This window comes from Danio rerio, chromosome 3, assembly GCF_049306965.1.
Source record: "Danio rerio strain Tuebingen ecotype United States chromosome 3, GRCz12tu, whole genome shotgun sequence".
Taxonomy (NCBI): domain Eukaryota; kingdom Metazoa; phylum Chordata; class Actinopteri; order Cypriniformes; family Danionidae; genus Danio; species Danio rerio.
In genome coordinates, this window is record NC_133178.1 from 5730491 (window position 1) to 5756009 (window position 25519).

The 25519-nt window shown below is 40.6% G+C and overlaps 1 pseudogene; it reads right to left on the reverse strand.

Annotated features, from left to right (window-relative positions):
- Nucleotides 1-25198, reverse strand: LOC110438587 (uncharacterized; annotated as a pseudogene).
- Between the last annotated feature and the right edge of the window lie 321 nt (nucleotides 25199-25519).

Below are 25519 nucleotides of genomic sequence, written 5' to 3' on the forward strand. Positions count from 1 at the left end.
TTTTAAGCAAAAAAAAAAAAAAAAAAAAACGCGATTCTCATTTTAGCCAGAATTGTGCAGCTCTACAACGGAGTAAATAAAAAGAATTTTCCACCAAACCTTGAAAACCGTTATCGTTCCATGCCTACTCCAGTGTGGACCTTCATGTGTAGTTTAAGAAGTGAAGATTTGCTGAAGCTCTTCCCACACTGAGTGCATCTGAACGGTTTCATTCCAGTGTGGATCTTCATGTGTTGAGTAAGGTATGACAACACGCTGAAACTCTTCCCACACTGAGAACACGTGAATGGTTTCTATCTACTGTGAATCCTTACGTGTTGATTATAGTTTGATTCGAAGATGAAGCTCTTCCCACACTGAGTGCATCTGAATGGTTTCTCTCCAGTGTGGATCTCCATGTGTCGATTAAGGGTTGATATTTGTCTGAAACTCTGCCCACAGTGAGGGCATGTGTATGGTTTCTCTCCAGTGTGGATCCTCATGTGTTGATTGAGGTATGAGGAGACGCTGAAACTCTTCCCACACTGAGAACATGTGAACGGTTTCTCTCCACTGTGAATCCTCATGTGTTTATTATAGTTTGATGAGAAGATGAAACTCTTCCCACACAGAGTGCATGTGAACGGTTTCTCTCCAGTGTGGATTTTCTTGTGTGTATTAAGGGTTGATATTAGTCTGAAACTCTTCCCACACTGAGTGCATGTGAATGGTTTCTCTCCGGTGTGGATCCTCATGTGTGGAGTAAGTTGTGATGACTGGTAGAAACTCTTCCCACATTCAGTGCATGTGAATGGTTTCTCTTCATTGTGGATCTTCATGTGTCTATTGAGGATTGATGATTGGCTGAAGCTCTTCCCACACTGAGCGCATGTCAACGGTTTCTTGTCTCTCGTTTTTAAAATACTGCAAGTCTGTAAATGATTTTTTTCCTCAACTTTGACATGATGTTCCTCCTCTTTACTCGCAACATTTTCTTCAATTAGGTCTGAAATGAAAAAAAAAAAAAAAAAGATCAGTTTTTTATTAAGTCTTTAAAACTCTCATCAAAAGCTGAAGTCAAAACACACTAAAACATGAGCCGCATTTCCACTGTCGGGTTATTGCAAGCCAGGGCTTTTATTGGGCCGGGAGCTTAAGCAGCGAGGCTGAAATCATGTTTTGTTTTCACTGTCGGGCTAGTACCTCGCATTGCATAACGCAAACCCAACCCCAGAACGTCCTCCGAATCAAACGTCACACAACCCGCCCAGTTCAGCAGAAATCAGCCAGATAAAGCACACCATCACATCATTTCATTTTCTTGTCGGCTGAGTCCCTTTATTAATCCGGGATCGCCACAGTGGAACGAACCGCCAACTTATCCAGCAAGATTTTACACAGCGGATGCCCTTCCAGCCGCAACCCATCTCTGGGAAACACCCACACACACATTTACACACTACGGACAATTTAGCCTACCCAATTCACCTGTACCGCATGTCTTTGGACTGTGGGGGAAACCCACGCGAAGGCAGGGAGAACATGCAAGCTCCACACAGAAACGCCAACAGAGCCGAGGTTCAAACCAGCAACCCAGCGACCTTCTTGCTGTGAGGCGAAAGCACTCATATATATATATATATATGCAAGCGTAAGGAAAATATGTCACAGTGAAATCCCGTTATTACAAGAAAATACTTTTTTTTTTTTTACAGAACTGAGTGACCAAAAGATACACGGAGCGCTCACTGTCCCTGCACGCACTGCTTGAATGAATCTGTTAACGGTATAATTGTGCTGTTTTCACAAGTGCTGTCTGATATTGCACTGATGCTTTTGACATATACTGTACCTTATTATATGCATACGTCATGTTAATAGCATAGGTTATAAAGGTTATAAAGTCATTTCTAAAGCTTTGGGACTGCAGTGAACCACAGTGAAAGCCATTATCTATAAATGACATGGAAAATTGAACAATGTCAAACCTTCCTGGGAGGTCAACTGTTCAAAGCTTTTCATCATTGTTGTTCTTCAGGCTTATTAATGAAGAATCAGGAATAAACACCAACCTATTTGTTGTTCAGTATCTTCAGGTTTAATTCTGCAGGGTTCTGGATCACTCATGTTCTCGCTGTCCTTCAGTAAACTCTTCACTTGAGCCTGATGGGAATATTCCAGTATTTATAACAGAAACTCTTGCCTTAAATATTCAGTATATAATTTACAATCATAACTGTTTCTTAAACATCATTAATTGAATTAAAAACATGCAAACAACAACAACACTGATGATAAGTCTTATGAAAATCTTTCTTCTATCTGTTTGATCAATGATAAATATTGTCAAATTCCTCTAGAAAACACATTTTCTAAACATTTTCCTCAAAATATTTCCTGGATTAAAACACTCTCTAATATCATTTATAAAATACATCCTATTAAAATATGTTTCATCATCAAAATATTCTCACACAAGCTACAAATAGGTGTTTCTCCCCTGTTCAATAAATGTGTGTGTAAGTCTTGAGTGGCCGATTCTACATCTCATGAATTAGATGGAGACACAAATGAAAGGTGTCCAGATAACCCGTGAGTAAGACATTACAAGAGTGTTTACAGCGTAGCATCGAGCTAAAAACAAGAGAGTATATTAGCATTGAGCACATATGTTAAAGCGGTTCAAACCGCAAGATGATTCCCGCAAGTCTGCGAACGCTACTATGGTCAGATATCATACACTTACTCTGAACAGACGAACAACACACGTAACAGAAGAGGAATTAAACCAATTAATCCTCAAACAGCAAAGTTCTGCTCTTTCTGATCTCCACCTCAAAATAAGTCCTGTAGCGGGATTTTTGCCTGCACGTCAATCAGCGAAAGCCGATTGGCTGCCTGTAGCTAGTTCTGAGAAAGCTGATTGGCTGTCTGTAGGTTCAGAAGAATTGCGGGTATTCAGTCAGGAGAAATAGTAAGTGGTTTGTTTTGGGAGTGCACTTATTATGAAGTGTTTTGGGTTGACTTTTCAAATTTTCTTTAAAATGTTTAAACTACGTTATTCTGAAGTGAACTTAGCTTAATTTTTAACTTGCTTTCATGAAAAGTAAGGGCTGTATGGATTCGTAACCCGTTTGTTAACAAATCAGGTGAATCCACCATGTCTGTGCAAGAAGTTCAACTGATGGAGATCGCAATGATGGCGGCCTTTGAGGCACTGTTCGCATATCGTCTATTTCTAGAGTTTGCACATGTTTGTTGTTTTTAAATGAAGGTGCGCGGCCAGTGCGCACATGGGCTGTAAGGTCCAGCCAGTTACTCCAACGATGGTGTCTACTGGTGGACGAAGGTTCATTGCATGTTCGGTCTTTTCAGTGGACAATGTTGATTTACTTTAAATTTAACTCATATCTTACTGGTGGTGTGTCAATCGTCTGAAACTCTTCTCACACTGAGGACATGTAAATGGCCTTTCTCCAGTGTAGGCATGGACGGTATTGTAATTACTGCTCCAAAATATGCTCTTTTTAAATGTCTGGGTAAAAAGCTAAAAATTTTACTCCTTTGAACACAGTAAACATGTCAGGCTGAATAATTCAAATAAATCATTGTCTTCTGCTGTCTTCATTAGTTTCAGAAACACAGATTTATTTACAGTTTAAAATGGCATCTTTAGATATATTTTTTGCTGGAGATACTGTTGTACTAAACACAAAACAGAGAAAAATCTGCCATATACCACAGGAACGGTATAGCAGAACATTTTGGAAATTTTAAAACCTTGACTTTTCCAGACCGCGGTACACCTTAAAACGGTTACTGTTCCACGCCTATGCAGTGAAATAGGAGAATTTATTTTTACTACTTGTGTCTTTATTTTTTATTAGAAAAACCATTTAGACCAACAGCGGATTAATCAATCTTTTTCTTTGGTATGATACCACATATCAACCAGACACACTTCTTCTTTATTACTGTGTTGCATATTTTTTAGAAGGAACTGCTGACAAGAGAGAAATAGCAAAATAAAAATATAGTGCAGGGGCCCTTGCTTCAGACTGCTGTCTAATAACAAGTCTGGACATGTCACAAGTTGTCATGATGCTAGAAGAAATTCATTCATCTTCTGCCGCTTTTCCGGGGCCGAGTCGAGGGGGCAGCAGTCTTAGGAGAGAACCCCAGACTTCCCTATCTCAAGACACTTCCTCCAGCTCCTCCAGGGGGATCCCGAGGCATTCCCAGGCCAGCCGAGAGACAAAGTCCCTCCAGCGTGTCCTGGGTCATCCCCGAGGCTGCCTCCCGGTGGGACATGCCTGGAACAACTCCCTAGGCGTCCAGGAGGCATCCGAAACAAATGCACGAGCCACCTCAGCTGACTTCTCTCGATGTGGAGGAGCAGCGACTCAACTCCAGGCTCCTCACGGGTGTCAGAGCTCCTCACCCTATCCATAAGTGTGCGTCCTACCACCCTTCGAAGGAAACTCATTTCGGTCATGATAGAAAGCTCATGACCATAGGTGAGAGTAGGAACGTAGATTGACCGGTAAATCGAGAGCTTTGCCTTTCGGCTCAGCTCCTTCTTCACCACAACAGACCGGTACATCGACCGCATTACTGCTGCCGCTGAACCAATCCGCCTGTCAATCTCACGTTCCATCTTTCCCTCACTCGTGAACAAAACCCAAAGATACTTAAACTCCTCCACCTGGGGTAAGGACCCTCCTCCAACCTGGAGATGGCAAACCACCTTTTTCCGGTGGAGCACCATGACCTCGGACTTGAAGGTGCTGATTCTCATCCCAGCCGCGTCACACTCGGCAGCAAACCGCCCCAGTGCATGCTGAAGGTCCGTGTCTGATAAAGCCAACAGAACAACTTCATCTGCGAAACACAGATTTTAATCCTGTGTTTCCCAAACCGGACCCCCTCCAGCCCAAGGCTGCGCCTTGAAATTCTGTCCATAAAAATTGTGAACAGAATTGGTGACAAGGGGCAGCCCTGCCGGAGTCCAACATGCACTGGAAACAAATCTGACTTATTGCCGGCAATGCGAACCAGACTCCTACTCTGTTCATACAGGGACGAGAGGGCTCTTAATAGATCACCTCTGACCCCATACTCCCCGAGCACCCTCCACAGAATGCCGCGAGGGACACGATCGAATGCCTTCTCCCAAGTCCACAAAACACATGTGGACTGGTTGAGCATACTCCCATGAACCCTCGAGCACCCTGGTGAGGGTATTGAGCTGGACCAGTGTACTGCTGCCCGGACGAAAACCGCATTGTTCCTTCTGGATCCTAGGTTCAACCATTAGCTGGATCCTCCTCTCCAGTACCCTGGCATAGACTTTCCCCGGGAGGCTGAGGAGTGTGATCCCCCTATAGTTGGAGCACACCCTCCGGTCCCCCTTCTTAAAAATGGGAACCACCACCCCAGTTGCCCAGTCCAAAGGTACTGTCCCCGACCTCCATGCGATGTTGTAAAGACGTATCAGCCACGACAGCCCAATAACATCCAGAGACCTAAGATACACAGGGTGAATCTCATCCACCCCCGCGGCTTTGCCACTGCGGAGCTTGCAAACTACTTCAGTGACCTCAGCTTGGGTGATGGGCGAGTCCACCCCTGCATCCCCAGTCTCTGCTTCCTCGATGAAAGACATGTCGATGAGGTTAATGAGATCCTCAAAGTATTCCTTCCACCCCCCGACAACATCCCCAGTTGAGGCTGTAAACAGCGTTGATGTGGAGATGCTTTCCCCTCCTGAGGCGCTGGACAGTTTGCCAGAATCTCTTTAGGGCCGACCGATAGTCTTCCTCCATGGTCTCCCCGAACTCTTCCCAGGCCCGAGTTTTTGCTTCTGCAACCGCCCGGGCTGCAGTACGCTTGGCCTGTCGATACCAATCAGCTGTCTCGGGAGTCGTGCAAGCCACCCAAGCCCTGTAGGACTCCTTCTTCAGCTTGACGGCATCCCTTACTTCCGATGTCCACCACCGGGTTCGTGGATTGCGCCCCGACAGGCACCACAGACCTTACGACCACAACTCCTCACGGCCGCGTTAACAATGGAGTTGGAGAACATGGACCACTCAGTCTCTATGTCTCCAGCCTCCCTCGGGATCTGGTCAAAGCTCTTCCGGAGGCGAGAATTGAAAATCCCTCCGACTTGGGGTTTAGCAAGATGTTCCCAGAGGACCCTCACAATATGCTTGGGCCTACCAGGTCTGTCCAGCTTTCCCCTTTGCCAGCGGATCCAACTCACTACCAGGTGGTGATCAGTTGACAGCTCTGCCCCTGTCTTTACCCGAGTGTCCAAGACATACGGTCGGAGATCAGATGATATAACCACAAAGTCGATTATTGACCTCCGCCCTAGGGTGTCCTGGTGCCATGTGCACTGATGGACACCCTTATGCTCAAACATGGTGTTTGTTATGGACAAACTGTGATTAGCACAGAAGTCCAATAACAAAACACCACTCGGGTTCAGATCAGGGAGGCCGTTCCTCCCAATCACGCCTCTCCAGGTATCACTGTCATTACCCACGTGGACATTGAAATCCCCCAGTAGAACAATGGAGTCCTCAGTCTGGGCACCTTCCAGCACCCCTCCCAAGGACTCCAAGAAGGCAGGGTACTCTGCACTGGTGTTTGGCCCGTAGGCACATACCACAGTGAGAGACCTATTCTCGACCCGAAGGCGCAGGAAGGCTACCCTCTCGTTCACCGGGGAAAACTCCAACACATGGCGGCTAAGTTGGGGAGCTATAAGCAAGCCCACACCAGCCCGCTGCGCCATACCAGGCAACGTCACAGTTCTTGATGTAATCGAACACATAGGGGGTTTTTGGACCGCACTTAGTCTGACCTGTCACCTAAGACCTATTTGCCTTGGGAGACCCTACCAGGGGCATTAGCCCCCGACAACATAGCTCTTAGGATCACTCAGGCACTCAAACCCCTCCACCATGATAAGGTGGCAGTTCAACTTGAAGAAGTTGTGAAATATATTAAACATACATTTAGCTGTTCAGTTCTGATATGCAAAGAAGGGTTGCAGAAAGAGGAAGAATGTTTGGGGTGCAGGTGCCAAAGGACAGCAGAATGATTGATAAGTGACGTTAAACCAATACTCCACCTTTTAATAGGAGTTGTGTACATAAGCTGGAGTCAGGGAAATGTATGCTAGTTGCGAACCTCTTGAAGGTAATTCTTGTATTTTATTAGGGTAACTTAATCCAGAGCTCTGTCATCAAATGATTTATTTGTATCGAATAAATTACTAATATTTTTGGCATTAAAGAAAACCCTCTCCTGACCTTTTCTTACAGAACACGCATGCAATAGGCTAGATATTATAACACCTACTTCAGTGTGGATCTTCATGTGTAGTTTAAGACTTGAAGATCGGCTGAAGCTCTTCTCACAGTGAGTGCATGTGAACGGTTTCTCTCCATTGTAGATCCTCATGTGTTGATTAAGGTTTGACGAGAAGATGAAGCTCTTCCCACACTGAGAACATGTGAACGGTTTCTCTCCAGTGTGGATCCTCATGTGCTTTTTATAGTTTGATGAGAAGGTGAAACTCTTCCCACACTGAGTGCATCTGAATGGTTTCTCCCCAGTGTGAATTTTCTTGTGTTTATTAAGAGTTGATTTTTGTCTGTAGCTCTTCCCACACTGAGTGCATGTCAATGGTTTCTCTCCAGTGTGGATCCTCATGTGTTGAGTTAGTTGTGATGACTGGCAGAAGCTCTTCCCACACTGAGTGCAGGTGAATGGTTTCTCTCCAGTGCGAATCTTCATGTGTCTATTAAGGTTTGATGATTGGCTGAAGCTCTTCCCACAATGAATACATGTGAATGGTTTCTCTCCAGCGTGGATTGTCTTGTGTTTATTAAGGTGTGATGATTGGCTGAAACTCTTCCCACACTGAGTGCATGTGAATGGTTTCTCTCCAGTGTGGATCCTCATGTGTTGAGTAAGTTGTGATGACTGGCAGAAACTCTTTCCACACTTGGTGCATCTGAATGGTTTCTCTCCAGTGTGGATCTTCATGTGTTTATTAAGGATTGATGATTGGCTGAAGCTCTTCCCACACTGAGTGCAGGTGAATGGTTTCTTGTCTCTCTTTTTCAAAATACTGCAAGTCTGTAAATTATTTTTTTCCTCAATTTTGACATGATGTTCCTCCTCTTTACTCACCTCATTTTCTTCAATAAGGTCTGAAATAAAATAAAAAAACAGGTTTTTATTAAGTCTTTATAACTCTCATCAAAAGCTGAAATCAAAGGTGCTAAGTCATTTCCTATACAAGCTGTAATTGTGATGCACATAATGTAACAAATCTGCATAAAGCCTGAAAAGTGCACCTTTAAACCTTGTGTGCTACTGGGTCATTTTTATTTACTCTGGGTGATTTTGAGTCTTAATTTGGCCACAACTTTCTCAGTGTTTCAGCAAATAAACTGATGTTAGATGACAAACCTTATTTTGACACATTTGTTGGGAAAATGCTTTGGAACGTTTTAAAAACTCAACAATAAACACTCTGGGCAAATTGACTACCCTTTCATTATGTTTGTGGCTGTTTTTACCCCATTGACTTCCATTAGAACCATATTTTTTGATTGCAAAGTCATGACAGCAAATAATCATCCATTCTTGATTGTTGCGGTTTTCCCTGTTGGGAAGAGATTAAATTTGTGATTTTAACTGTTGATAACCTTCCTAGGAGTGGCTGGATGACCAAAATTATGTCAAGAGAGCATCGACAACTCATCGACAACTCATCCAAGAGGTCACTAAAGACCTGCAGGCCTCACTTTCCTCAGTTAAGGTGAGTGTTCATGACTCCACCATGAGAAAGAAACCGGCAAAAACATGACGCTCCAATAAGAAAACCACTGCTGAGCTGAAACAACATAAAAGCTCGTCTCAGGTGTGTCAGAAAACATCTTGATAATTTCCCAAGACCTTTGGGAAAATGTTCTATGAACTGACAAAGGATAAACTTTTTGCAAGGTGTGTGCCATTATGTGTGGTGTAAAAATAACACTGCATTCCAGAAAATAAACATTATACCAACAGTAAAAATATCCTAAAGGAGAACATCAGGGGCCTGTTTCAGTAAGAAGGTTCAAACAACTCAGAGTTTAAACTTGAACTCTGAGTTGATTTACCGAGAGATTAAAAACTCTGAGTTTTCGGTTTCAGAATAGCTGATCTGAGTTGGATCAATCAACTTTGAGTAGACCAACTCAGAGTTAAGCGCGCACACCACAACTATAAAGAGGCATTATCAATGGAGCGCAGATATTACGAGTGACAATTACAACATCTGAAAAAAGAGATGACCGTTTCTTTCTCCAGCTGAACTTGATGTGCTCATGCAACGTTATAGCAAATATGAGTGTATATATTTAAAAAGAAGCAACCATCAGTGAAACAGAAAGAGCCTGGAAAAACTGCTCAAGTTAATGCGTAATTTTACATTTAAAGTATTTAAATATTTAAGTATAATAAAATAAGTAATGTAATGTGTGACGTTTATACATTTTTTCTAAACTTTTATACACGTTTATCAGTTTTAATAGATTTAACAGTGAAATTGTGTGTCTGCCTTTTTTAGTGATCAAGTGATAGAGGTTGATATAACATTTAGAAGGTAAGCAGAACTAAAAATACTTTTTAGAAAGAATAATAATCCCATTAATCTATAACAGTACATGTCGAAGGTCTGTGAATTTAAGCTAGTTATTTATTAAAAAAGGACAAGCCATTCTCGTACGTGACTTTGTTCTTTGTGTGACTATTATGTCAATAGCTGTGTTTCCATCCAAATATATTACATAAATATATGTGCAAAACTAGAATATTGCATAAAAGACGCGAATAAAGCAGCGTTTCCATCCAACAAGTCAAAAACAAAATCGTCACTTCCTGATTAACTGCCGCCAAATAACAACAGTAAAAACAGAATTTACTGTGGTAGAAGAAGCTGCGTCAATTAATTCTACATTTAATAAATGTACTTGCGTCTCAGAGACAGAAGACAATGCTGACACACAATGAACACGTGGGGGCGTTTGAAGCCATGAGACGCGGAGACTCTTCACATGCTCCAGGTAACTATATACAATAATACTGAAACAGTTCAGGCATTTTAGAACGATTAAAACAATATTTAAGACGTGTTACAGTGTGCTCAGCCTGCTGGTTTGTCCATTCACACACATTTTCATCATCATATGATCATGACCTTTTTTTTAATGTACATAGCCTACTGTAATTTGTTCATTAAAAGTGTTTCCATCGTAGTTTGTGATTATTTTCTATCGAATAAAAGTTTATCCTACTCAGTTATGCGCATGTTTTTATGTGCATCATGACGTTTCCATGCGCATCTCCAAAATGAGCATTAAAATAGGTGGGTGGAAACGTAAGGCTTAGGCGAGAAATACCGCTTCATCTTTAAAAAAGGGGAGGAGACAGACAGAAACTCAGAGTTTAGAGAATAAAACCTGCTCCTGACCAGGTTAGCTTCACAGAGTAAGTTACCACACTAACTGACTCTGAGTTAAATATACCACCTCTTTCAGAAACAGGCTTGACTTACCCTGCTTTCTCCAGTTTTGAAACGGAAAACCCAGAGTTTCTCTCATTTCAGGGTTAAAATACTCTGATTTTTGACTTAACCTGCTTTCTGAAACAGGCACCGGGCCATTTGTTAGTGACCTCAAGCTGAAGCAAACTTGGGTTCTCCAGCAGGACAATGATTTAAAGCACACAAGCAAGTGCACTTCTGAATGGCTGAATAAAAACAAAATGAATATTGTGGAGTGGCCTAGTCAAAGTCCTGACTTGAATCCCTTTGAGATGGTGTTGTTGTGACTAAGGGTGTCCCAACCAGTTATTAGGTTTGGGGGTAAACACTTTTTCACACAGGGTCATGCAATATCGCAGTAAACTTCATGTCAAAAGTGAATAATGTGTTTAGTTTATCTTTAACTAGTATTTAGTTTGATTATCTGAGTGTGACAAACATGCAAGAGAGACAAATATAACAGTAGTGGTTTCATAAAGTAAATGAATTCAAAGCGCTCAAAGTTCAATGCAAAGGGAGCTATGCGTTTACAGTTAGCTTAGCACAGCTAAGTTGGTCAACATTAATTTTGTTTTAAGGTGCTATATAAATAAGGTAAAACACTTCCAGATTAATAATGTCATAAACCCATCAGTTTACACCCCAGGAAACACATGGCGAAGGGCAGCGGCCACAGAGGTGCTGTAATGCTAGTAGCAACGAAAGGTAAAATGCCGTCCAATAGTGCAACTTTCACTGAGCTTGTTCTGTTTCTGTATTTGGGCTTCCAAAAGGCATGACACAAAGAGAGGAGTGCTTACATATAACTCATGATTGAATATGGTTTATGAATATCATGGTTATTGTTATTGTTAATATTATTGATCAAAACATGGGAATTGTTGGAATATTGAATCAATTCCATGCGTGTTCAATTAAAAAGGTCAGGAGAGGTTTTTCTTCAATGTCAAAAATCATAATTTATTAGATACAAATGAATAATTCGATTCACAGAATTCTGTTATTCTCAATGCAAAGTTACATTCAGGAGGTGTGCAACAGTTTTCATTTCCTGACTTCAACTTATATAGGCAGCTGATATCAACAGGTGGAGTTTAGTGAAATTAGTCACTAGTCAATCATTCTCCAGCCCTCCATTGGCCGCACCTCAGACATAAGTCCTGTTTTTCTACTAACTTTCTGCACGACAATAAAAGCATAAGGTCGTTCTGTGTTGTGTGTTAAGTTTTAACACCTTTCTTCAGACAGGTAGGTTTCTGCAGAGCTGAATTTAATCTACTTCTGCAAAAATATTAATTAGTTTGCACAGCATCCCACACACAACAGGAGACGTTCAGTAAGTTTATGACCCTTAAATGACCAATTCAAATAATAATTTGATATAAAAAGAAGAAAAAATATATATATATATGTATATAGTCCTTTTTCTCAACTAGGGGTGTCACGATTTCGATTTTAAATCAAAATCGATCGAAATTTATGCTCAATTTCGATTATCGAATCAAAAGATAGAATTGTCGATGCTGCCACGCCGCCATGTCACGTCAGCTTGACTTGCCAAGCGGGAAAAAAACAGGCTTGTTAAACTGCAGACGCAGGAGACCCGCCGACAGAGCTTAAACCCTCTTCTCCTTCTTTTCTCCGGTGTGGAAGTATTTTAGATTTCCAGTGAGTTGATAACATGGTGTTGTCGACAAAAAAAACACACAGTTTGCAAGCTCTGCTATGTAAGTATTAGGGTTGGGCCGATAGACGATGGGCGCATCGTGATCCTCCGCCCCGCCCCCATTGCAAATCCGCTCGCGAAAAGTACACACTCAGACCTGTAGCATTTCTGAGCAGCCCTCCTTCCTCACTACTGCTGAAAACACACATCACCTGACCACACAAACTCAATTCACACAGACACACACACAGACACAGATGCACACACAGACACAGACGCACACACAGACACAGACGCACACACAGATAAACAGAAACAGACGCACACACAGACACAGATAAACAGAAATAGACGCACACACAGACACAGACGCACACACAGACACAGACGCACACACAGACACAGACGCACACACAGTCATGCGTTCCAAGACAGCAGGTCCAGGCAGTCAGAGGATTAATAGACTGCTTCAATCTTTCACTCACTTGTACTTAGTCATTTTAGCGAACACCTCAGATACTGTTGGCTGGTTTCTGTTGGTTGTGCACCTTTGTCACTGACGCCATTATAACGACACAGATCACTATTCACGAGTCCCGCAGAAAAAAGTGATTGACAGGTGGTAATTATGTGTGTATATTGCCTTTATTCATTTACTGTATGATTTGTTTATGGGTAAAACAAAGACCATGCAGGTCAGGTAGTTTAAACGGTAGGCTACAAATAATTAATTCGATATTTATTAATTGATTACTCATAATCGAACTGTGACTTTAGAATCGAAAATGTAATCGAATCGAGGATTTGGAGGATTGTGACACCCTGATTACCAACAGAATAAAAGACAACTGAGCAACAGTCTCTATTTGTTACCTTGTCAATAGAAAGTGTACTAGCTTTTCTCTCTCTTCATATAACATCACTTGTTTCCTCCTGTGCTCGCTCAATAAAACAGATCAACTGTTCAAAGCTTCTCATCATTATTGTTTTTCAGGCTTATTAATGAAGAATCAGGAATAAACACCAACCTATTTGTTGTTCAGTATCTTCAGGTTTAATTCTGCAGGGTTCTGGATCACTCATGTTCTCGCTGTCCTTCAGTAAACTCTTCACTTGATCCTGATGGGAATATTCCTGCATTTATAACAGAAACACTTGCATTAAATATTCAGTACATAATTTACAATCATAACTGCTTCTTAAACATCATTAATTGTATTGAAAACATACAAACAACAACATAAATATGATAAATATTGTAAATAGAAAACACCTTTTTTAAACATTTTCCCCAAAATATTTTCTGAATTAAAACACTCTCTAATAACATTTTAAAAATGCATGTTACTAAAATGTTTTATGATCAAAATGTTCTCACACAAGCTACAAATAGGTGTTTCTCCCCTGTTCAATAAATGTGTGTGTAAGTCTTGAGTGGTCGATTCTACATCTCATGTGTGCAGCGTGATCATGTCTCTGATTGCTTACATTTATCTCTCAATATTTTAATGAATTAAGTGTTTTATATTATTATACTAATCCCAAATTCTGCTTTACTGCAAAATAAAGCGTTTGCGTCTCTTCAAGAGTTTACACAAGCATATGTTCAGTTAAACAGTCAATATTCAATATAATCAGCATTAAACTACCTCTTAGTGAATGAATTAGATGGAGACACAAATGAAAGGTGTCCAGATAACCCGTGAGTAAGACATTACAAGTGTTTACAGAGTAGCATCGAGCTAAAAACAAGAGAGTATATTAGCATTGAGCACATATGTTAAAGCGGTTCAAACCGCAAGATAATTCCCGCAAGTCTGCGAACGCTACTATAGTCAGATATCATACACTTACTCTGAACAGACGAACAAAACCCGTAACATAAAACTAAATAAACCAATTAAACAACAAAAATCTGCTCTTTCCGATCTCCGCCTCAGAATAAGCGCTGTGGGCGGGATATTTGCCTGCACGCTGATCAGCGAAAGCGGATTGGCTGCCTGTAGCTGGCTCTGAGAAAGATGATTGGCTGTCTTTCCACAACGACGTCACTTCACCCTATCGGCAACGCAGTATTTTTAGTTCTGGTTTACCTCTGAATGAATGGGAGATTTCTCTGGAAAAGGTACAAATAAAGATATTAACATTGCACGATCTGATTTGAGACTATTATTGGTACTGGGCATGTGTCCAAATGTTTCCCCTTCAATGCTAAACTGCTTTCTGAGTTTGAAAATGATTAAGAATAGGAATAAACTATTGATTATGAAGCAAAGCAAACTTTTCACTTAAGTTTAATTCCTCAATAATAGATTTATTTTACTTTAATGCTGCTCTGAATATAAATTTATATGATCTGTTATATGTAAATGTTCCAGCATGAGTACAATTCTGTACTAAATCTTCTTATATTACCTGGTATGTCTATAAATGCAATCAGTTTCATCATCTCACATGGTCACCCAGTGAAGCTAAGCAGGGCTGCGCTAGGTCAGTACCTGGATGGGAGAGCACTTAGGAAGGCTAGGTAGCTGCTGGAAGTGGTGTTAGCGAGACCAGCAGGGGGCGCAACGTGCGGTCTCTGGGACACCATACTGCTCAGTGAGCGCCGTCATTCGGATGAGACATTAAATTGAGCTCCTGACTCTCTGTGGTCATTGAAAATCCCAGGATGTCCTTCGGAAGAAAAAAAAAAAGAGTAGGGGTTTAACCCCTAATCATAATTGGCTTCATCACTCTGGCTGCGTCCGAAATCTTCCATACTATACTTCCATACTATATAGTACGCTAAAACCAGTATGCGAGCCGAGTAGTATGTCCGAATTCATAGAATTCGAAAAACAGTATGCGAGAAGTACCCGGATGACTCACTACTTCCGGCGAGATTCTAGAGTGCGCATCCCATGCATGTTGCATTATCCCATGATGTCCCGCGAGCGAATTTATGAATGGGAGTAAAGCGACGCAATTGACGCAGGTAGGTCACGTGACCATGACAAAATGGCGGATGTAGTACGTCCGAATTTCATTCATACTTTTCACATTCATACTGTATAGAACGTACTTTTCTAACGGCCGAGTAGTACGTTTAAGTTCAAATGCAGTACCTACTGAGTAGTAGGCGGTTTCGGACGCAGCCTCTGTCTCCTCTCCACCAATCAGCTGATGTGTGGTGTGTGGGCTGGCGCAATATGGCTGCCGTTGCATCATTCTGGTGAATGCTGCACACTGGTGGTGGATAAGGAGATTCACCCCAATGTGTAAAGCGCTTTGAGTGTAAAGAAAAGCGCTATATAAATGTAAAGAATTATTATTATTATTACTATTACTACTCCATGATGCAGCTTTACCTACAAAAAAAAAGAAATGTTGACATTCCTGATCATGCAGACAAAATAGTCATCTTATGGGCAGGGCAAAACATGTAAAAGTAACTCTGCACAGTAACCCTACGTTAGACTGCAAAACACAACCAAATTTGATATACAGCATACTTCAGCAATATTTCAGTAATGTGTCCAATTCTAGTGTGCCACTTGCTGATTTTTACCTTACCTAGATACGGTGAGAACCCTGTTGACTACTGGCTGCAGCTGAATAAGGCAGCAGACATGGCTGACGAGTGTCTCTCAGGGTTCAGGGTAGACGTATGGACAATTTGAGTTATGAAGTCGCAATGTTTGTGCAAAATTGTCCAGACACTGATTTAGCGCATACTAATACATCTAAAAGTATTAGTCAATTACCTCTGTTTAATATTCAAGACTGACAAGAGTTTGACCGTGAGGGACGCCATCAGCTGGGGCGATTTCTCTGAGCACCCGAATGAACAAATGTAATAGTTACGAGTGAAGACAACAGGTTCAAACATTCATCTACATGATATATTGACATAATCTTCTTAATGTTTTATGAATGGGGTCAGATAAAACTAAAAATAAATATATTATTATTCTAAACCACCTCATACTCAAATTGGAGTCAGATACGAGTTACATTTAAAGAAAATAAACATTGTGCACTGGAAAGACCGAACAGGCATTGAACCGTCATCCACTAGTGGACACCGGCATTGGACCAACTGGGTGGAACTTACAGACCGGACCAGTTATACTTGGTGTCTGTGTGGTGCTTTGTCTATTCCAGTGAAAACTAAAAAGTGAATGTGCTCAGCCAAACTGCTTTCATTAAAAATTAGAAGAAAAAAAAAAGATCATACAAACTAAGAGGGGTTACATAGGCATGGGCCGATATTAGACTCTGCTGGTATAATAACCTTGGATAAAAATATAACGGTTTGACGTTATTGTGATTACTGCCTTAATATACACTCTTCTTAAATGTCTAGGTGAAGAACTAACACTTTTCCCCCTTTGAACACAAACTTTTTTATCTTGAGAAACATTTAAAATATTGTGGACAAGTGTGCCGCAAGCCTGCGTTTGAGTGAAGGTCTCGGCCGTTAGATCGCCCCCTGGGGGCTGGCTGCAGTACAAGTCATAAAGCCCACCTCCTCTGTGTTAATGAAGGAGACTTGAGCCCAAATAAAAAAAATTAATTACACTTGCAATAAACTGTCCCGAAAGATGGTTCAGGTCGATTAAGGCACTGGTTATTGTGCTGAAATAGGTGCAGATCTTCATTTTTGTAAACAGTTTGTTTTTAGCAGTAATTTAATGCTGGGCGTGTCATCGTGATTGACAGCTGTGATTGACAGTTTCTCAAAGGGACCGTCTGAGCTTCGGCAGGAGACTGAAGTGTTATTATTCGATTTCTGTGTTATTTTACCATGACAAAATGAGTTCAGCAGTAAACTATAGTTTCTGACATACATGATCCTGGTGGAACACTGTTTATTCGCTAAGGTCAGGGCTTTTTTCGGGCTTTATTAGTTTGCTGATACACGCCTAAACACCCAGATAGCAAAATACACTCGGGCCAGTTCCGGCTAGATTCTCGCCTGCCGGAGACTTACCCCTCAGAGCTCAGACTGACTACCTCTGCTGGACCTACTCCGGATGCCTGGACTCACTGCCCGATTCCAGCCCGAGTCAATCGAGCCAGATGCGGCGGCCGAGCGAGCCGGCGCTGCCGCATGCGAGCCGGAATCAGCCCGCGATGCCGCGAGTAGGTTATGCGCTTTGGCCCACGATTGAATATATAAAACACTCATATTTGTTAACGTTATTACATCCATTTGTGTTAATATGACAGCAAACGCATGCTGAGAAGTTCGGGGGGCGTGGTTGATTTTACATAAAGCGTTTGGTTGGAAGCTCGACTCTGGCTCCATCAGACAGTCCTTCTGCGCATGTCAAGGCTCCAATTTCAGCAGTCTTTTGCGACAGTTTGTGCCCGTCAAGCAGGCGTTTTCCCCTCAAGGCGTTCAATGGGAAAGGGGGCTGTCGCGTCGTCCATATTTTTTACAGTCATTGATTGTGGAGCAGTAAACATGTCAGGCTGAATAATTCAAATGAATCACTGACTTCTGCTGCCTTCATTAGTTTCAGAAACACAGATTAATTTACAGTTTAAAAAGGCATTTTAGATCTCATTTCTGCTGAAGACACTGTTGTACTAAACACAAAAACAAAAAAAATGTAAATAAAAAGACTGACACACACCATAGGAACAATATAGCAGAACATTTTGGTGGTTCTAAAACCTTGACTTTTCCAAACCTTGAAAACGGTTATCCCATGCCTACTTCAGTGTGGATCTTCATGTGTTGATTAAGGTCAGATGATTGGTTGAAACTCTTCCCACACTGAGTGCATGTGAATGGTTTCTCTCCAGTGTGGATCTTCATGTGTTGATTAAGGTTTGGCGAGGATCTGAAAATCTTCCCACACTGAGAACACGTGAATGGTTTCTCTCCGGTGTGGATGTTCATGTGGAATTTAAAGCATGAAGAATGACTGAAGCTCTTCCCACACTCAGTGCATGTGAATGGTTTCTCTCCAGTGTGGATCCTCATGTGTTGATTAAGGTTTGATGATAGTATGAAGCTCCTCCCACATTGAGTGCATGTGAATGGTTTCTCTCCGGAGTGGATCTTCATGTGATTATTAAGGGATGATGAGAAGATAAAACTCTTTCCACACTGAGTGCATGTGAATGGTTTCTCACCAGTGTGGATCTTCATGTGATTACTAAGGTTTGATAACTGGATGAAACTCTTCCCACACTGAGAACATGTGAATGTTTTCTCTCCAGTGTGGATCCTCATGTGTTGAGTAAGGTGTGGCGACAGCCTGAAAACCTTCCCGCACTCAGTGCATGGGAATGGTTTCTCTCCAGTGTGGATCCTCATGTGATTATTAAGGGTTGATGAACGGCTAAAGTTTTTCCCACACTGAGAACATGTGAAAGATTTCTCTCCAGTGTGGATCTTCACGTGATCATTAAGGTTTGATAACTGGATGAAACTCTTCCCACACTGAGAACAAGTGAATGGTTTTTCTCCAGTGTGGATCCTCATGTGATGAGTAAGTTGTTGCGACAGCCTGAAACTCTTCCCACACTCAGTGCATGTGAATGGTTTCTCTCCAGTGTGGAACCTCATGTGAACCTTAAGATCTTCTTTTCTTCTACAACTCTTCCCACACTGAGTGCATATGAATGGTTTCTCTTCAGTGTGGATCTTCATGTGTTTATTAAGGTTTGACAAGACGCTGAAACTCTTCCCACACTGAGTGCAGGTGAATGGTTTCTCTCCAGTGTGGATCCTCATGTGAACCTTAAGATGGCTTTTTCTGCTACAACTCGTTCCACACTGAGTGCAGGCGAAATGATTCTTGTCTCCAGAAGTCTGTAAATGATTTTTTTCCTCAACTTTGACATGACGTTCCTTTTCTTTACTCGCCACATTTTCTTCAATTAGGTCTGAAAAAAAAAACAGGTTTTTATTAAGTTTTTACAACTCCCATTAAAAGCTGAAGTCAAAAGGTGCTAAATCATTGGCTACACAAGCTGCAAATTTGATGCACATTAAATGTGACAAATCTGTATAAAGTCTGAAATGTGCACATTTAGCCCTCTGTGTGCTGCTGGGTTGTTTTCATCCACTCTGGGTGATTTTGAGTTTTAATTTGGCCACAACTTTCTCAGTGTTTCAGCAAATGGACTGATGTTTGATGACAAATCTTATTTTGACACATATGTTGGGAAAATGCTTTGGAACTTTTCAAAAACTCAACAATAAACACTGGGCAAATTGACTACCCTTTCATTTTGTATGTGACCGTTTTTACCCCATTGACTTCCATTAGAACCACATTTTTTATTGCAAAGCCATGACAGCAAATAATCATGCATTCTTGATTGTTGGTGTTTTCCCTGTTGGGAAGAGGTCAAATTTGTGATTTTTACTGTTCATCACCTTCCTAGGAGTGGCTGGATGACCAAAATTAGACCAAGAGAGCAACGACAACTCATCCAAGAGGTCACAAAAGACCCATTACAACACCAAAAGACCTGCAGGCCTCACTTTCCTCAGTTCAGGTGAGTGTTCATGACTCCACCATAAGAAAGAAACTGGGCAAAACGTAGCAGAGTGTCAGTGGGGCTGTAGTCATTAGAAAGTAAGGCTAAGTAGATCTGAGTGTCATCAGCATAGCTGTGGTAGGAGATTTGGTTTTCATTATTTGGCTTAGAGGAAGCATGTAAATGTTGAAGAGGTGAGGTGCCAGAATTGAGCCTTGTGGGACTCCACATGTCATGGGTGTCCACCTCGACCTATGGTCACCTATACTGACATGGTAACCTCTCCCTTCTGAAACATTTGAAGACAGTCCCAGACAACCCAGCCCAGTTTTAAAGCCTATCCAGAAGTATGCTTTGATCGACAGTGTCAAATGCAGCACCGAGATCGAGCAGTACCAGCACTGTTAGTTTGCCTGAATCTGTATTTAGGCAGATATTATTAATTATCTTTATAAGAGCGCTCTCTGTACTGTGATGTGCTCTAAACCCAGATTGAAAATTGTCTAAACACCCCTTGAAGCTTAAGAACTTGTTAACCTGATTAAAAACTATTTTTTTTATGATTTTGCCAATGAAAGGGAGACTTGAGATTGGCCTGTAATTGCTCAATAGGATGTTATCCAGGTTGCTCTTCTTCAAGAGGGGTTTAACAACTGCAGTTTTAAGTGAGTTTGGAAAAATCCCTAAGAGAAGTGAATCATTTACCACTTTTAGGAGATCCATTTCTAAACAGGTAAACACTGTTTTGAAGAATGATGTGGGGAGCGTGTCAAGACTGCAGGTTGATGTTTTCATAATTTGCACAATCTCTTCTAAGATTTTGCCATTAATTGCCATGAAATCAGACATAATTTCTGATTTCTTAAGTTGTGGTTGAGCTAGTTTGACGTCGACACATCTTGGCTGATTGGATGAGCTGATTGCCTTTCTGATATTATTGATCTTGTCAGTAAAGAAATGAGCAAACTCATTACATTTGCTTTCAGAGAGGAGCTCACTGGGAATCCTACTGGGGGGGGGATGTCTAAGAGTGTATGAGCATTATTTACGTTGCTGTTTATAAAGCTTGAAAAAGAAAGTCTGCCTAGAAGTGTTTAGTTTCACATTAAATTGGATTATCAATAGCCCCTTTCACACATACAGACCTTTCCGGAAAATTGCCGGCAATTTTCCGGAAAGGTTGTATGTGTGAACAGGTCCTTTTTGAAAATACCGGTAAATTCGTTCTGGCTATTTTCCGGAAAGAGAAGTTGTAACATTACCGGCAATTTGCCGGAATGCTGCGCTGTGTAAACGCAGAAGGAAGATTCCCGTAATAAGCGCGTGCACGTCTAGAACGTGCTGACGTGAGACGTCTGCTTTAGCCAATCACAACAGTCAGACGCATTCACGTCCGCGCGGTTTGTGAGAATAAAAGCCTTTGAATATTTTTCCAGACACATTTAGCTGCTAGAAGTTAGTCAGATCACGTTTATATGTTCTTCTTAATGTCAACTGTGTAAATAATCATCGATGAGATGCTTATGATAAGCCGTTGTTTGTTTACCTTCAAGCTTTGCGTGTGCCTGTGAAACAGCCTGTGAGCGCCAGCACACGCACATATTATGAACATCTCGACATGAGAAAGTGATTCTGCGAAAGTTGTTCACAATACTGATCATCCACAGAGTTTGTAATTTAGTCAAATGTTTACAAATACAAGCGCAGCCGTTTAAAGCTCATTTGTGGTGAATGATGTCAGAATTTACCGGTATTTTGGAATGGATGTGTGAATGCTCTTTTCCGGAAAATTTCCGTAACGTCCTCGCCTGTGTGAACAGCGCTTTTTTCAATATACCGGTAAAGTCGTTCCGGAAATTTTCCGGATATTTACCGGTATCACTGTGTGAAAGGGGCTAACGTGAATATTAAAATCCCCAGCAATGGTAAAATAGTAAAGTTCAGAGGTTACTATTGATAACAACTATGTAAAATCATCAATAAAAGTTGGAGAATATTATATAATATAGGTGTGCGTGTGCCATTTGGGCTAAGTTCAGTGGCACACACAGCCAATAAATGAGGAAGGGAGAAATCGATATTGTCCTTTAGCACTTTTGCACCAAGTTTGTTTGGATGAAGGCCGTCTGATGTAAATACTAGTCTTTGATTCCAGAAAAGACTGAAGTTGTCAATAAAATTCAGTCCTTTCCTGTTACATGTTTGCAAAGGGAGACACTGCCGTTTAGAGAGTTAGCTTAGCAAAGCTAAATTGGTCAACATCCATGTTGTTTTAAATACAGTGGACTGATGTTATTCTGCATGCTGAAGGTGAGCTAAATCACTGATAGCAGAAGCATCAGCAAAGCCCTTGAAAATGACAGCACTGTCGGTGCAATAGCCTCATTCAAATCATTTATATATATATATATATATATATATATATATATATATATATATATATATATATATTCAATAATATGATATGATTATGATTTATAATAATATGAATAATATATATTATTTCCTGTCTAGCCGTTTATAATTGGTCTTTCTGGGAAATTTCTACTTAAAGTGTAGCTAACTTATTTTAGGAATGTCCTTTTGTTCAATCTCTTTGGATTAAAGTGCTTTTTAAAAATGCTTTTATTAACAAAAATAATCTTAATCATTGTTTAAGACTTAATCAAAACACCTTGTTTTGGGTTATACATTAATATATATTGGAAAGTGTTATATCTTTAAATGTAAATAAATGTAAACCCCTTTTCAGCATATTTAAAAAAGAAGTATAATGCTGTTCACACACCAGAAGCCGAACGCGCGGATAAATCGCACTATTCGGACATAAATAGCCGCGTAAACATTTGAGATAACTCGCTTCATTCGCGTGTCAAATTCACGTCAGAACAGACGCTGATTCGTGTGATGGGCAGCGCGAATGTACGCTGAAGTTCAGATTTTCAAACTCGAGAGATTCGCGCGAAACGCTCGTTAAGCGCGTCAAACGCGCAAAACGCTCAATTCGCCCCGCGCCATTTGCGTCATTCGCGCATATCGCGCCGCAGGATTTCTATTTGCGCATTTGCATTGACTTAACATGTAAATCACTCGCGCTTGACGCGCGTTCCGTGTCTGGTGTGAACGCAGCATTACCCTAGAGCATTGGTTCTCAAACTGTGGTACGTGTACCACTAGTGGTACGCAGACTACCTTCTAGTGGTACGTGGAGAAATGAAATATGTCATGTACATGCTACACACATTTCAAAATGTATCAAAAATTCTGCATATAATATGTAATATATGACATACAGCCTATATTTCTGAGGTAATCTGCCACGTTTTTTAACTGTGCAGAGTTGTAGCTGCTTAACTGGGCCAACTATGCTACTGTATTTAATGCTGCTCATTTTAATGGTGGTACTTGAAGAGACAATTTTTTTCCTGAGGTGGTACTTGATGAAAAAAGTTTGAGAACCACTGCCCTAGAGTGATGTTTAAACTCCAAGAATTTGTGCTTATTGCTTTGTATTTAATAGGCCTGTTCATTTTTATGTTCATATTGCCCTCTCGTTTCCCCTAATTTCTCCCATGTGTCTGTAATATATTTAATTCATAATTCCCTTATTGTTTAAAATAAACTAGTTTGTAGAGACTGTATTCTGTTTTACTTGTAAATTTGTTGTTGTTATAAATTTTTATTTTTTTTAATTTTCGCCCCTGCCTGCGCTCAGCTAATCTCATTGATGTTTCATTCATGTCGAACGCACCTACTGCTGTCACCTCAACGGAAACCCTGCCTCTGCTTTCATTTGATTGGAGAAAAAAAAAGGCAACTGATGTTAAGTGCTTTTTCCACTCAGTTTCCTTTTTTTTCCCGTGAGCACACATCGTACTTGCAGCAAAAACGTGAGGCGTGCAGGGCGCAAAAGCAGCATGCAAAGCATTCATGATCGATAATAAACTATTCAAAAGATGCGCCTCTCGACGCAAAAAGTGTGTTCGCTGTGATCGGCCCTTTAGGCAGCCAAACTTTAAAAATATATATTATAATAATTTTTAATAGTTTAACTGATATTATCAGTTAAAAACACACCCTTTCGGTTAACGATTAATTGATTATTATGAGCATCCCTAAAAGACAAGCAAAGAAATGCATGATCTAGGCAGTGTTGCCAGATTGGGCAGTTTTGAACTAGATTGTGCGAGTAAAAAAAGACATAGGCGGCTAGTGACAAATTGGGCGGCGCGCCCCCCCAGCCCCACACCACCAAATAAAAATGAAAAAAGCACAAATGTTAGGGAATGCCAACACTTCTCCTCAGACCCCAGACAAAGGGTTAAATGTTTAACAAATCTCCTTTTACTGACTATTTGATCAATTAAAAGACAACTGAGCTTCAGTCCCTATTTATTACCTTTGAATAGAAAGTGTATTTACTTTTTTCTGTCTTCATATAAAATCATTTGTTTTTTGTGCTTGTTCAACAACTCAGATAAAGCTTTTGATCATCATTGTTCTTCAGGCTTATTAATGAAGAATCAGGAATTAACACCAACCTATTTGTTGTTCAGCATCTTCAGGTTTAATTCTGCAGGGTTCTGGATCACTCATGTTCTCGCTGTCCTTCAGTAAACTCTTCACTTGAGCCTGATGGGAATATTCCTGCATTTATAACAGAAACACTTGCATTAAATATTCAGCACATAATTAACAATCAAAACTGTTTTAATAAACATCATTAATTGTATTAAAACATACAAACAACAACATAAATATGATAAATATTGTAAAATTCCTCCAGAAAACACCTTTTTAAAACATTTTCCCCAAAATATTTCCTGGATTAAAACACTCTCTAATATCATTTTAAAAATACATCCTATTAAAAAATGTTTTATCACCAAAATATTCTCACAAGCTACAAATAGGTGTTTCTCCCCTGTTCAATAAATGTGTGTGTAAGTCTTGAGTGACCGATTCTACATGTCATGTGTGCAGCGTGATCATGTCTCTGATTGTTTACATTTATCTCTCAATATTTTAATGAATTAAGTGTTTTATATTATTATACTAATCCCAAATTCTGTTTTACTGCAAAATAAAGCGTTTGCGTCTCTTCAAGAGTTTACACAAGCATATGTTCAGTTAAACAGTCAATATTCAATATAATCAGCATTAAACTACCTCTTAGTGAATGAATTAGATGGAGACACAAATGAAAGGTGTCCAGATAACCCGTGAGTAAGACATTACAAGAGTGTTTACAGCGTAGCATCGAGCTAAAAACAAGAGAGTATATTAGCATTGAGCACACATGTTAAAGCGGTTCACACCGCAAGTCTGCGAACGCTACTATGGTCAGATATCATACACTTACTCTGAACAGACGAATAACACCTATAACAGAAGAGGAATTAAATTAATTAATCCTCAAACAGCAAAATTCAGCTCTCTCTGATCTCCGCCTCGGAATTAGCGCGTGGGCGGGATATTTGCCTGCACGCTGACCAGCGAAACCTGATTGGCTGCAGTCAGGAGAAATAGTGAGTGGTTTGTTTTGGGAGTGCACCTATTATGAAGTGTTTTGGGTTGACTTTATAATTTTCCTAAAAATGTTTAAAATACGTTAAGCGTTTTAGAATGTATTAACTTAATTTAGCTTAGCATTAGCTTAATTGTTTTAACTTGCTTTCATGCAATGGAGTCAGGGCTAACGTTATATTTCAGTCAGCATAGCGTGAAATTTGCATCTTAACACCTTATCTTGGTTTTGTGTGATACACTCAGAAAATATG